The sequence below is a fragment of the Jaculus jaculus genome, chromosome 14 (assembly GCF_020740685.1).
Source record: "Jaculus jaculus isolate mJacJac1 chromosome 14, mJacJac1.mat.Y.cur, whole genome shotgun sequence".
Taxonomy (NCBI): Eukaryota; Metazoa; Chordata; class Mammalia; order Rodentia; family Dipodidae; genus Jaculus; species Jaculus jaculus.
Window position 1 is genome coordinate 20,149,488 of NC_059115.1, and position 14,291 is coordinate 20,163,778.

Genomic DNA, 14,291 nt, shown 5'->3' on the forward strand with positions numbered 1-14,291 from the left:
CCCCAGACAATCAGCCCATCTAGTGCTTGAACGTGCTACATGAGCTACGAGGGGAAAGTGGCCAACATCTGTCCAAGCAACTCAAAGTCTAAGTGACTCAGAAGCAAACAAATTGACTTGATGCTCACACAAGTGCAATAGTGGCACACAGCCATGGTGGGTAACCCACTGCTCTTGGATTGGCTAACAGATCCACTCAATGGAAAAGAAACCATATCTGGAACTGGGAAACAAGTCAGAATCATATCCAGATAATGATTCTGCTTTCCATTGTCAAGCTCCCACTAACCTTAGACTACAAGACTGTCTAAACACTTTTAATTTTCTCTAAATTAATAATGGTTATCCCATTTAACTGGCTCTGACTTAACTCTCCGTTAGAGAATCTGTTTCTCTTTTTCTTATGGGAACTGGATTTGAGGAGATAAATGACTCAGTGCACTCCATCCCCCGCCCCAGCTGAAACCACAGAGGAACTGGGGAAATGAGCAAGAGTGCTGCTTTCTTAGTTAAGCTGATATCAACATAAGGGTGATAGAGAAAGATACTGAAAGATACTTAACACCTACCAAACCAGAGATCCAGATGCTCCTAAGAGCCCACCACTGAAGTAGACTTAAAATGCTCCCAGAATGGCTCAGGGAATTTTGCAGAAAAGGGGGCAGAAAGATTGTTAGAGCCATAAATTGGGACATTTTGCACAGAGACATTGCCTCTCCTTCATAACTGACTGCTGCCCCTACAATGCATGACCCACAGTCCTCATGGGGTTGAACAGCACCCCAATGAGGAAGGCGTCTTCGGAAAAGGTGAGGGATGAGGGAAAGGATGGTACCAACATGTGGTGTTTATATATAAAATATGTCCATATCTAAGAATAAAAATGTGGACAAAAGAGAAAATAATAATATAACAAGAAATGGCAAGTACGTAGGAGCACTGGTTGGGACGAGGGAGGGGAGCAGCTGGAATGGGAAGGGAAGAAGAGAGGGTAATTGGGGGCGAGTGTGGTAAAAATATCTTGTCGGGGCTGGGAAGAGGACCCAGTGGGCAAGGCGCTTGCTGTGCAACTATGAAGATCTGAGTTCCGATCTCCGGAATCCATGTAAAATGCCAGACGTATGGAACCTAGCAGTGCTGGGGAGGTAGAGGAAGGGAGCAGTCCTGGGGCTCACCAGCTAGCTAGTCTATTTCAGCTGGATAGCTTTAAGTTCAGCAAGAGAGCCTTTGTCAAGGAATGAGGTGAAGAGTGAGTGAAGCAGACCGCCCCGGTGTCAACTTCTGGCCTTCACACTTATGGGCTCGCATGTACACCCCACATGTTCAAACGTGCACACACATACAGTGCAAAAATTATATTGTCTACATGTAGGAAACTGTCATAATGAAATCCATTGTTATGTATAATTAACATACCAATAAAAAGAAAAAGAGGGGTCTGGAGAGATGGCTCAGCAGTTAAGATGCTTGCCTGCAAAGCCTAAGGACCCAGATTTGATTCCCCATTACCCACATAAAGCCAGATGCACAAGGTGGTGCATGAGTTTGGAGTTTGCAGTAGCTAGATGCCCTGTTGCTCCCATTCTCTCTCTCTCTCTGTCTTACTCTTCCTCTCTCTTTCTCATAAATAAATAAATAAATATTTTTAATTATAAAAGGAAAAGAGGATCTGAGGAGTTGGCTATGTGGCTAAAGACACTTGCTTGCAAAGCCTGACAGTCTGGGTTTGATTCCTTAGCACTCTTGCAGAGCCAGGTGCATGGCCAGAGGTCCATACCTGGTGGACCCATTCTCTCTCTCTCTCTCTCAAATAAATACAATAAAAATATTTAATAGAGAAAGAAAAACCTTCAGAGTGGGAAGACCTTAGACTTGTCCTGTGTCCAGGTCCCTCCCCAGTGCTGGAGAGAAGCGTCTGAGCGGGTGCAGGGTATGCTCTGCTCTTCCCTGTGTTGTAGAAAAAATTTTTGGAAAGATTATTTTAATGTTAGTATGAGTGAAAGTAGAGTTTATTATTTGGGAGCAAAAAATGTTTGAGGTCGTCCTTTAAAGAAGTTTTGGCCCCAAGTGGAGATTTTATTTTTATTTTATAGTTTTTATGCTTAAGGGGAGGGGCGAGTGAACAAACAGGCTGTGACAATTTGTAGATTAGTTTTGTAGTTAAGTTATTCTAGTAATGAATTTTATTTTGTTTTCTTTTAAATTGTTTTTTTTTTATAATTTTGGGGGTGGGACAGGTTTTTGAGATCTTTTATTTGTTAACAAAAATAAGTTTTAGCTTTTAATAATTAATTTTTATAGTAACTTAACAAATCAATTTTAATTTTGTTTTTTTTTTTTTTTGTTTTTTTTTTTTAATGGTGGACTCCAACTGATGGAGAAATACCATGTTATGCCTACTTTTGTTGTTGTTAACAATTTTTTTAAAGGTTTTTTTTTGTTTTCTTTTTTATTTGAGAGTGACAGAGAGAGAAAGAGGCAGATAGAGAGAGAGAGAGAGAATGGGCGCGCCAGGGCCTCCAGCCTCTGCAAACGAACTCCAGACGCGTGCGCCCCCTTGTGCATCTGGCTAACGTGGGACCTGGGGAACCGAGCCTCGAACCGGGGTCCTTAGGCTTCACAGGCAAGCGCTTAATCGCTAAGCCATCTCTCCAGCCCTTGTTTTTTTTTTTTTTTAACCACACCTGTTGCTTGCTTCCTGGGTCGCCCAGGTTCCCTCTCAATAGACAGAAAAGTCCAGGCCTCCTGTGGTCCAGGGTTCCTCTTCTGGGAACTGATATTTGTGGTCTGTCTGCAGCTTTTGCCTACCCGCGGCGCCTCCCTTGCCTTTCCTTCTTTGCTCACTCACTGGAGCTCACCAAACAGCCACCCGGCGCTGTGATGTTGCTGTCTGTGTTGCTGCCCTTATTCTGGGCTGGTGACTGGGTACCTGGAGCCCACCTTCCTGTTGCTGCAGGGTGCCGGGGTGCCTGTTCTAGGCACCTATCCTTTAAGGTGCAAGAGTTGGTGACAGTGCAGGACGGCCTTTGCGTCTTTGTGCCTTGCACATTCTTCCATTACTCCTCCTAGATAGACTTTCCAGAGCCTGGGGCCAGCTACTGGTTCCGTGCAGGGGCGGATATAAACCTGGATTTTCCTTCCAGTGGCCACAAGCAAGCCAAAGAGACAGGGGCAGAAGGAGACCCAGGGCCTATTCCTCCTGCCCAGTGTCCAGGGGAGAAACAACTGTTCCCTGGACATCAGAGACGCTCAGAGGGGTGACAATGGATCTTTTTTGTTTGTTTGTTTATTTTTAGTTATCTATTTGAAAGCGACAGATAGAGAACGAGGCGGAGAGAGGGAGAGAGAATGGGCCGGCCAGGGCTTCCAGCCACTACAGACGAATTCCAGATGCATGCGGCCCCCTTGTGCATCTGGCTAACGTGGGTCCTGGGGAATTGAGCCTCGAACCGGGGTCCTTAGGCTTCACAGGCAAGCGCTTAACCGCTAAGCCATCTCTCCAGCCCGACAATGGATCTTATTTCTTTTGGATGGATTCAGGAATTATTTTGGTAATACAATCTCTGTGCACGTGACAGGTAAGGTTCTGACTCCAGGAGACCCAGCTGATGGTTAAGGGTGCAGCTAGGCAGATGTGGCCTGGGGCTCTGTCCTGGGAACAGCTGAGGCCAGAGCACCAGGGCTGAAGCAGAGCTATCCCCATGGCTGCACCTCCCCCTTCCTGATCCAACCTGTTGCCCTCAGCCCACCAACCCTCACCCACACCCCCCGCATCGACATCCCACTAACCCTGGAGCCTGGCCATCCCAGCAACCTGACCTGCTTGGTGCCCTGGGCCTGTGAGTGAGGGACACCCCCATCTTCTCCTGGATGTCAGCTGCTCTCATCTCCACCGGCCCCAGGACCACGCTCTCCTCAATGCTGACCCTCACGCCCCGGCCCCAGGACCATGGCACCTACCTCACCTGTCAGGTGACCTTCCCTGGAGCTGGTGTGACTGTGGAGAGGACCATCCAGCTCAATGTCTCCTGTGAGTTCCAATCCAAGCTTGGGAGGTTCATGGTAGCTGTGTCCCGGATGGCCTTTAAGTTGGTGATCCAGAAGGGCTCAATCCTTCTGACTCTGAGTGAGCTCTGGGCAGGGCAGGGAGTCCTGTCTTATCTCATTCTTACTTCAACTTAAGATGGAAATTCTCTCTTCCTCTCAAAGACGCTAAACAGACCCCAATAGACCCAGCCTCCAGAGGAGCTGCCCCAGGAAGGGGGAACCATTGTGGGCTGTGGGAGCAAGACCTCTTCAGTTAGGGCAGGGACCATCACTCCCTGTAGACAGAGATTCTAGTGGGGAAACCAGTGGCTACTACCTGTCCACAGCTCATGCTGAAATTTGAGTTTGTCTCCACCCACTCATCTTTCCCTCAGCAGCTACAGGGACAGCCAACATTCATGAAACCACATATTGTGGATACTTTTCATGCATCTGGTATATCTGATCTGCCTCTAGTCTGGGCTATATATTCATATGAACATATATGTGTATATACATATATATATATATGGGGTGTTTGTGCAGGAGGCATAGCCACACAGGCAAACCTCTCTAGGACACAACCAGCAGTCTATCTCCAGAACTTCAGTCCTCTACCCACAAGTGATCAGTGTCTGCACTGTGCCTGGGTTCATCCACTTGAGGATCTGAGAGGTCGCTGGATGTCAGTAGCACAGACAATCCTTGTTCTCCATGCCTGTAGTTTCCCACTGCATGGATAGATGCCAATTCCGTGGCATTTTGTACCAATGCCACAGCACTGAGTTCATTCAGCCAACAGCAGGGCTCAGTAAATAGTCTTGTATACCCACAAATGTGTGTGTAATGGGGGGGGGGGCAGGGAGGAGAAACTCCTAAATGCAAAATGTAGCTGGATCACTTGTATTTCTGATTTTGAGAATGATTGCCCAGTGGTTTTCCTCCATGAAGGTCGGGCAATAGTACATGCCCCACAATGAGAGATGAAGGTGTGTGCTTCTATTTACCCATTGTTTTGGGTGCTGGGGCTTGATCTTGGGGAAGAGTGCTGAGTCACATGTTAGCCCCTAGGGAGCTCTTAGGGTCTTGTAGGAGTCAGGTAAAATTTAGAATTTCCTTATAGTTCTTATATTTTTACTCAAATAGCTTTTTAAAAAATATTTGTTTATGAGAAAGAGGCAAACCAAGAGAATGATTGTACCAGGGCCTGTAGCCACTGCAAACGAACTCCAGATGCATGCATCACCTTGTGCATCTGGCTTTACATGGATACTGGGGAATTAAACCTGGGCCCTTAGGCTTCACAGGCAAGCTCCTTAACCACTGAGCCACCCCTCCAGCCCTCAAATAGTCTTTTTTGTAATATTGGGGATTGAATCCAGGACCTCATGCATGCTACACTGGCACTTTATCACTGGACTATAACCCTAGCCCTTTATATCTTTATTTGAAGTTGGCTCACACCTATAATCCCAGCACTCAGGGGGCTAAGGTAGGAAGATTATCATGAGTTCAAAGTCAGCCTGAGCTATATCTTTATTTGAGATAAAATTCACCTACCACTATCATACAAGCAATGCCATTGTATGACTCCAGAACCTTTTTACCACCCCTAAAAGAAACACTTCCCCCGATGCTGACTCCCTGCATCTTCTGTGGAAAACACTGACCACTGACCTGCTATGGTCTCTGCCAAGTTGCCTAAGAAAATTTGGGTCTAGGAGAAGACTCAGATAGTAAAGTGCTTGCCTTGCAAGCATTAGGACCTGGGTGTGATCCACAGAACCTATGTTTAAAAAGAGAAAGCCAGGAATGGTGGTATGCACTTACAATTTCAGAGTTAGGGAGATGGAGACAGGAAGATCCCTGGGGCTGACCGGCCAATGTAGCCTGATTAGGTGGGTTCCAGGCCAGCGACAGACCCTTTATTAAAAGAGGTGTGGCATCTGAGGACGATACCTGAGGTTGTCCTGTCCTCTGGCCAACACATATACATGCATGTGACCCCACACACATGTGTGCACACACACATGAATAGGCACACCTACACAAATACAAAAGAAAATGTAGCCCTTTGTGTCTGACTATTGTCCCCTGGCATTGTGTTTTCAGGGCTCACCCCTGTAGCATGCCCCAGTGTTTCATTCCTTTGTAAACCTATATAACATTTATTATTTGCATAGATCACAGTTTGCTCATCTGTTTGTCAGGTGATGGACACAAGAGATTTCCACTCAGGGCTGAGCAAGTTTCGGTTACCTGAGCGCACACGCAGGAAGGGAAACAGCACCATGGCTGTTGGCATTCTGTTTTTCTCCTGAGGAGATGCTGACTGGCTTCCATGGTGTCACACCACTTCCTGTCCCCTCCAGCCATGCCCATGGTTCCAAACACTCCACATTCCCATCAGTGTGATTATTTTCCTTCTCATTAAGTCACGCTGCAATGTGGATGTGCACAAGGAGGATGGGAAGAGCACTGTCATGTACTCACTGGTCATTCATATATCTACTTTTGAGACATTCTTGAACATTCTATGATTAGTCATGTGATGGGTTGTTTGTGTTCCTTGTAGTGTGTGTGCATGTGTGTGCGTGTGTTCATGCATGTGACGGCAGGCACGGGAGTGCTGTGGCACACATGTGGAGCCCAGAGGACAACTTCGGCTATCTGCCCTTGCCTCCCCCTTGTTTGAGGCAGGGAGTCTCTTTGTTCGCTGCTTTATAAGCCAAGCGAGCTGGCTCAAAGATTTCCAGGAGACTTCTGTTTCCACTTTCCATCCCATCATAAGCATGCTGGGATGGCAGATGCCCCCCTACAGCACCCAGCTTTTACGTGAGTTCTGGGGATCTGAACTCAAGTCCTCATGCTTCTGCAGCAAGCACTTTACTCTCTGAGCCATCTTGCCAACCCTCTTCTTGATTTTTATTCTTATTTTTGACCTGAAATTCATTGTAACTTCAGGCTGGCCTCTTACTCATGGCCATCCTTCAACCTCAGCCTCCTGAGTGTTGAGATTAAAGGCATGCACCACATGCCCAGCTCCCTTGATACTTATTTATTTATTTTAAAAATATTTTTATTATTTGCAAGCAAAGAGAGAAGAGAGACAGAGATAATGGGTGTCTCAGGACCTCCAGCCACTGCAAACAAACACCAGATGCACACACCATTTTGTGCATCTGGCTTTATGTGGGTACTGGGGAATCAAACCCAGGTCCTTAGACTTTGCAGGCATGTGCTTTAACTGCTAGCCATCTCTCAAACCCTCCTTTGATATTATTATTATTTAATATATTTTATTTATTTATTTGAGTGATAAAAAGAGGCAGAGAGGGAGATAATGGGCGTGCCAGGGCCCCATCCACTGCAAACAAACTCCAGATGCATGTGCCACCTTGTGCATCTGGCTTACATGAGCTCTGGATAATCAAACCGGGATCCTTTGGCTTTGCAGGCAAACACCTTAACTGCTAAGCCATCTCTCCAGCCTTCCCTTGATAGTATTAATTAGTGATCTAAATGCCACTTAAAAAATATATTATTTATTTGCAAGAAGTGAGAGAATGAATTAATAAATGATTGAATATGGCTGCACCAGGGCTTCTAGCTACTGCAAATGTACTCCAGATGCATGCGTCACTTTGTGCATCTGGATTTATGTGGATACTGGGGTATCAAATCCAGATCATTAGGCTTTGCAGGCAAGTGCCCTAACCCTTTAGCCCCTAAATGTTACTTTGTTTTCAGTTTGTTTGGTTGACTTGTTTTTAATCTTTTTATTTTTATTTATTTATTTGAAAGAGACAAACAGGACATATATATATGGAGAGAGAGAGAGAATGGGTGTCCCAAGGCCTCCAGCCACTGCAAATGAACTCCAGATGAATGTGCCACCTTGTGCATCTGGCTTACTTGGGTACTGGGGAATTGAACCTGGGTCCCTAGGCTTCACAGGCAAGTGCCTTAACCACTAAGCAATCTCTCTAACTCAGACTTTTTTTTTTTTTTGAGGCTGGAGGATCTTGCTATGTAGCCCAGGCTGTCTTTGAACTCATTATCCTTCTACCTCTGCCCCCAGAGTGCTGGGACTACAGACATGCGGCACAATAGCTGGCTGACAGAGGTTTTAATTTTGATAGAGAGAGATTCGCTTTTCTCTGACTTACTGTTGTTGGACAATGGGGTGTAGGGTTGGAGGAGATCTGGGCTGATGTGATACCAGATCTAGGAAGGAAGGAAGCTCTGAAGGACCAAATCCAAGTCCTACTAGAAGAGGAGGGACTCCTGCTGTGATTCGAAGGTGAGTCCAGCCTGTCCTTATTTGTGCAGGGAGATCAGGGCCCCTGGCAGAGGTGGTTCTGGTGGCTATGGGGGAGGCGGCGCTCAAGGTCCTGCTTCTCTGGCTCTGTCTCATCCTTTTCAGGTGAGTTCTGCCCCTGGAAGAGGAGGAGGTGTGAGGAAGGCAGGGACCCAAGGCTGAACCTAGATTCCCAGTGCTGGGGACATGAAGGTATCTGGAGGACCAGAGTCCAGGCAGAGGGCTTTGTAGGTGGTAAGAACTCCACATGGGCTAGATGTTGTTTTGTCCCTAGTTCTGGCCCATGTTGAGACAGACCGGTTGCATCCAGCAGGTCCCATGGGCTTGGCATCGTTCTTTTCCTCAGTCACCTTTTCAGCCCCCGATCAGGGCACAGGAAAGGTGGCTGATGTACACAGTCCCCCAATGCCCACCCCGAGGGTCCTGGTCTCCTCACTTAGCATGAAGCCCTGCAGGAAGAAGACGGTGAGGCTAACAGTGCACAGGGACCATGACACGGTCATGACTTAGTCGCTCAGGTGAGTGGTATGTATGGGTCCCAGCATCCTACATCCTTTTGGACATCTCCTTGTGGTGGTCACACGATGGCCTGGCTCAGCCTAACCTCAGGCAATCTTCATCCTCTCCCATCCCCATTATATCCCATGTCCCTGCTGGGTTTCCATGATGCCCCTGGTTCCGAGGCCCCATCTTAGCTGTGAGTCTCCATCATGACCTCTCTACTGTTTATCCGTGAACTACCACATGGCCTCTCCACCTCCTCACCCCAGTCCATCCTGACTCCATTCTCCACCCTGACCCTAGCTGTCCTTGGCCCTCATCTCTCTCCCTGCTCTCTGAATCCTGTACATTCCCTGTTCCCATGTATCCCTAGAATTGGTCTCTGGAACAGATCTCCAGCTGCAGCCATCGCCCGCTTCCTCCACGGTCGGAACAGCCCTGTGTCGGATGGAGATGGACACACTCCACAGCCTGCACTGGAGACCTTGTGCAGTCGGCCCCCGCCATACTCTGAGTCCTCCCTTCCTGCTTCACGGCCCTCTCACGGACTCCCCCCAAACTCCTGCACTGGAGCCTCTGAAGTGCAGTTCCCACTCCTGAATGTCCTTCCTTGCCCTCTTCTCCCTGTCCCTGTTTGGACCTCAGCTTTTGTCTGCAGGCTGTCAGGGTGGGTGTGTGCTTATCAAACACGAGGAGCCCTCTGTAAGAGTGCCATCACCCACTATGCAGGGACGCTGGTGACTAATACTGAATGCTTTTGAGACTTTGTAAAAAGTCCCCTCCCCCCCAGCCTTGTCCTTAGTCCCTAGCTGGTGGAGCCTTTGGGACATGTGTCCCTGGCAGCGGGGTGGGGGCTCTTGAGAGTTTATAGCCAAGACCAGCTTGCTGGCTTATTCATGCTGCTACCCGCCTGGGAGCCAGCCTGATGCTCTTTTTTGTTTGTTTTTGTTTTTGTTTTTTGAGGTGGGGTCTCACTCTAGCCCAGGCTCACCTGGAATTCACTCTGTATTCTCAGGGTGGCCTCGAACTCACGGTGATCCTCCTACCTCTGCCTCCCTAGTGCGTGCACCACAGCGCCCGGCCCAGCCTTATGCTCTTGCTGTGTTTTTCCTGCCATAACGAAACTTCCCTTTCACACTGGATGCTGAAAATAAACTCCTATATATAAGCTGCTTCTGGTTGGGTGCTTCATTCTGGCAATGAGAAGATAACTGCTACAACGCCACCAGAACCAAATGGGAAATACATGTGGTTCTCCTTCCCCGCCACACCCCCTGGCATGATCCTTTATTTACTCACAAGTGCCAAGACTTTTTACAGAGCACTATGGTTTGAATGTGAAATGTCCCCCACAAGGTCAAATGTTGAAACACTTGGTCCCCAGTTGAAAACACTGTTTACAGAGGCCATGGAACCTTTGGGACATGTGGCCTAGCTGATGGACATCAGGCCCTCTGGGAAGGCCCTGAGGGCTATGCCACCTCTGGTTCTAGCCTATCTCTTTGCTTCTCAATGTACAAAAATTTGAGGAAAAAAAAATGTGAGCACAGGCAGAGTGTTAGCACTTCTTCCTCACTGGGATGCACTGTGACTTTGAAACCATGAGCCAATTAACTTCTCCCTTAATTAGCACTGGGAAGGTATTTTGCCACAGCTATGTGAAAAATAATTAATGCTAGGATTTCAAAGGCAACAGTGATAGGTCCTGAAAAGAGATACCTGCATTTCTCTGAGCTCTGAAACTTCCCTATCTGTCTCAGACCTTACTACCCCTTTTAGATTTTTTTCCTCCTGCCCACCTGTGCCCCGCACTAGAACTCCCCTTATGTGTAACCCAGAACTTAAGGACAAGATTCCACTGTTCCACAAAAGATCATTAAGATGGCATGTGGTTTCCAGCAAAGTAGGTAGAATTGGACATCTAATGTCAGGCGAAATGAGCCAGACTAACAAGCCCAAATATGGAAGATTTTCTGTCATGGGCAAGATTTAGAACAATACACTGGTAATTCACCCTTCACTGGCACTGGAGTTTTCTTATAACAAGCTATGGCTTAAATTTTCATTCTATAATAAAGAAGTAGGCTTTCATGTGGTTTATTCATATCATCTTTAGTTTGGGCTAAACCTCCCCACGCTTTCCTCTCTTCCATCCTCCTGATCTGACCTCCCCTCTTAGATCTTTCCACCACCAGTATTCTGATCCTCTACTTACATTTCTACTTCTGTAAGCACTTCTCCATTCTCCTTACTCATGGCCTCTTTCTTGCTTCTTTTGAGATAGTTGTCTCTCTTGCCCCTGCTGCTTGCAACTTTCTAGATTCTTCTGGCTTCTTCTCCCATTGCCATAGGTGTATAGGTGTGTTGGGGTTGTAGACATGTGTAACGCTTTGCATCCCATTTTATATGGTGCTGAGGAGGATCAAATTCAAGTCACCACCCTTGCAAGCAAGGGCCTTTAACTGCTGAGCCATCTTCTCAGCTCCCAAATAGCATTTTTTGTTTGTTTGTTTGTCTCAAGATATTGTTTTGCTCTTGCCCAGGCTGACCTGGAATTCACTATGTAGTCTCAGGCTGGCCTCAACTCACAGCAATTCTCCTACTTCAGCCTCCAAAGTGCTGGAATTAAAGGCGTGTGCCACCACACTGGGCCCAGATGGTAAATTTTCATGTAGATTTTTAACATGACAATAAGAAAATATAACCAAACATTCCAGCATCTACTTTACCAAAGGAAAATAATTGAACTGATAATTATATGAAAATGTGCTCACCCTTATTACAATTATGGAATTACAGAAAAAACCAGATTGAGATGTCCATAGAGACCAATTACAATGGCTACAAAATAGGGCTGGAGAGATCACTCAGTGGTTACGGTGCTTTCTTGCAAAGCCTAAGGGCCCAGGTTCAATTCCCCAGTACCCACATAAAACTAGATGCATAAAGTGGCACATGTGTCTGGAGTTCATTTGCAGTGGCTAGAGGTCCTGGCATGCCCATTCTCTCCCACTCTCTCTCTCTCTCATTATAAAAGGCCAGTCAGTTGGGCTTGTCTCAAAAAAAGAAAAAAAGAATGAGCTGTGTGTGGTGGCTCACACCTTTAATCCCAGCACTCTGGAGGCATAGATAGGAGGATTGCTGTGAGTTCGAGGCCACCCTGAGACTGCATAGAGAATTTCAGGTCAGCCTGGACTAGAGTGAGACACTGCCTCAAAAAAAAAAAAAAGAATGGCTAAAAAATAAAAGACAAATACATAAATAGTTTAAAAAAAATTGATAATTTCAAGTGCTATAGTAAGCTCACACACACTGTTAGTGGAAGTGCAAAATATACAGCCTCTTGAAGAATGGTTAGCCAATTTCGTACAAATATAACTTTGCACAGAACATATGAGCAAGTGACATACTCCTCAGTATTTACCCGAGGAATATGGACTCATGTGCACACTGAACCCCACCTGTTCACCTGTTCATACTTCCAGCAGCTTTATCCAATCCCCCAAACCATCCATCTGCCCCCAACTCCTGGGGAGTGTGTTACATGAAGAGCTCCATGGGAGCAGGAGAGCACAGGCCAGCGGGTAAAAGGGAACACTGGCAATAAGCCCCTGCAATCACATGCGCAGTCTGCGATGTGAGATGCCTGGAGAAGGAAGCCAGACCTTCAAGTCTATGCTGACTGAGACGAACAACCGCCTGACCAACCCAGATTTAATTCCTGCTGCAAACCCACTCACCAATGGAACCGTGGTGTATTCTGAGGTACGTCTAAGTGGAGGACACAGATTTGTGACATGGAAGAAGTGCTGGTCGGCTTGTGAGAACACGGGTGTCGCCACTATTCACACCACCCCAAATGCAGCACTGGTGAATAGCCATTTCTTCTGCATTGGTTCACATTATGTGTCCCCCCCACCCCGTGTCACATGAGGACACCGCATGGTCTTATCCTGCAGTTGTCACGAGCACATCAGAGTACTAATTGTGGGGAGCAAATTTTGAGTGCATTTTTTTTTAGTATTGCTTTTTTTTCTTTCCTTTTTTTTTTAAAAAAATTTTTTGTTCATTTTTATTTATTTATTTGAGAACAACAGACAGAGAGAGAAAGAGGCAGACAGAGAGAGAGAATGAGTGTGTCAGGGCCTCCAGCCACTGCAAACGAACTCCAGACGCATGCGCCCCCTGTGCATCTGGCTAACGTGGGACCTGGGGAACTGAGCCTCGAACCGGGGTACTTAGGCTTCACAGGCAAGCGCTTAACCGCTAAGCCATCTCTCCAGCCCTCCTTTTTATTTTTTTTCAAGGTGAGATCTCACTGTAGCTCCAGCTGTCTTGGAATCTACTATATAGTCTCAGAGTGCTCTTGAACTCATAGCAATTCTCCTATGTTTGCCTCCTGAGTACTGGGATTAAAGGTATGTGCTACCATGCAAGGAGAAAGAGAGAATGAGAATGGGCACACCAGGTCCTCTAGCCACATGGGTCCTGGGGAATCAAACCCAGACTGTTAGGCTTTGCAGGCAAGCACCTCAACTGCTGAGCCATCTCTCAAGTCCTGAGTGCATGCTTTTTTTTGTAAAAAATATACCCACATGCCACCATGGCAGGTGGCAATCTCCCCAGTGCCACAGCTCTGAAGATGGCATCGTGTGTGTGTGTGTGTGTGTGTTGAGGCTCCTGCATGGCAGCAGCTCAGCATGAGGACCAGGGCACATGTGACCAACCTCCCAATGCCCAGAGTGTTTGCTGAATGAGTGAGTGAAGGAGTGAAGAGATGCTGTCACCAGATCCCTGAGGACTCTTCTTTCCAGCCACACATCTGGCAGGACCCACACTGTCTGTGACACTGCCAGGCCAGGCAGGAGGGAGACAGCTCCGGGAGGTGACAGTGATGCAAGAAAGCCCTTCAGAAGCCAGACGCGATGGCACATACCTGTAAAGCCAGCACTAGAGAGACTGAGGCCAGGGAGTGCTGAGTTCAAGAACAGTTTGGCCTACACAGAAAGACAGAGTCCCAGAAGAGATGAGGGTAGGGTGGCAGCCCCGTGGCACCGGAAGCCCAGCGCTGCAGGAAATGAGAAACACTCCCACAGAGGGACAGGGCCTCAGATGCCACCCACGTCTGAGACCATCCGAGTGTTGAAAGGTGACACGCAAGACAGGGCAGGACTCCTCCTCTGCTCCTGTCCGGGCGGGTTTCTAACGTCTCACTGGTCTGTGTTGTCAGTTCTGTGCAGAGGCAGGAGCTCCCATCACCCACGGCCCTCTGGTTCCTCTTCTGTAAGCTGAGCGCTCTGATTCCTTGCCAGCTGCACTTTGGTGGGTTCTGCTGCACTCCCCGTCTCTGTGCACTCCTGGGAGCCCAGAAACCCTTCAATGTTGCTGCTCTGGCTGCTGGCCCTGACGTGGGCAGATGACTGGGCACTGGGAGCCAATGGAC

The 14,291-nt window shown here is 47.4% G+C and overlaps 1 pseudogene; it reads left to right on the plus strand.

The window, feature by feature from the left end:
* The first annotated feature begins 748 nt into the window (after positions 1-748).
* Positions 749-14,268, plus strand: LOC101616303 (annotated as a pseudogene).
* The last annotated feature ends 23 nt before the right edge of the window (positions 14,269-14,291 follow it).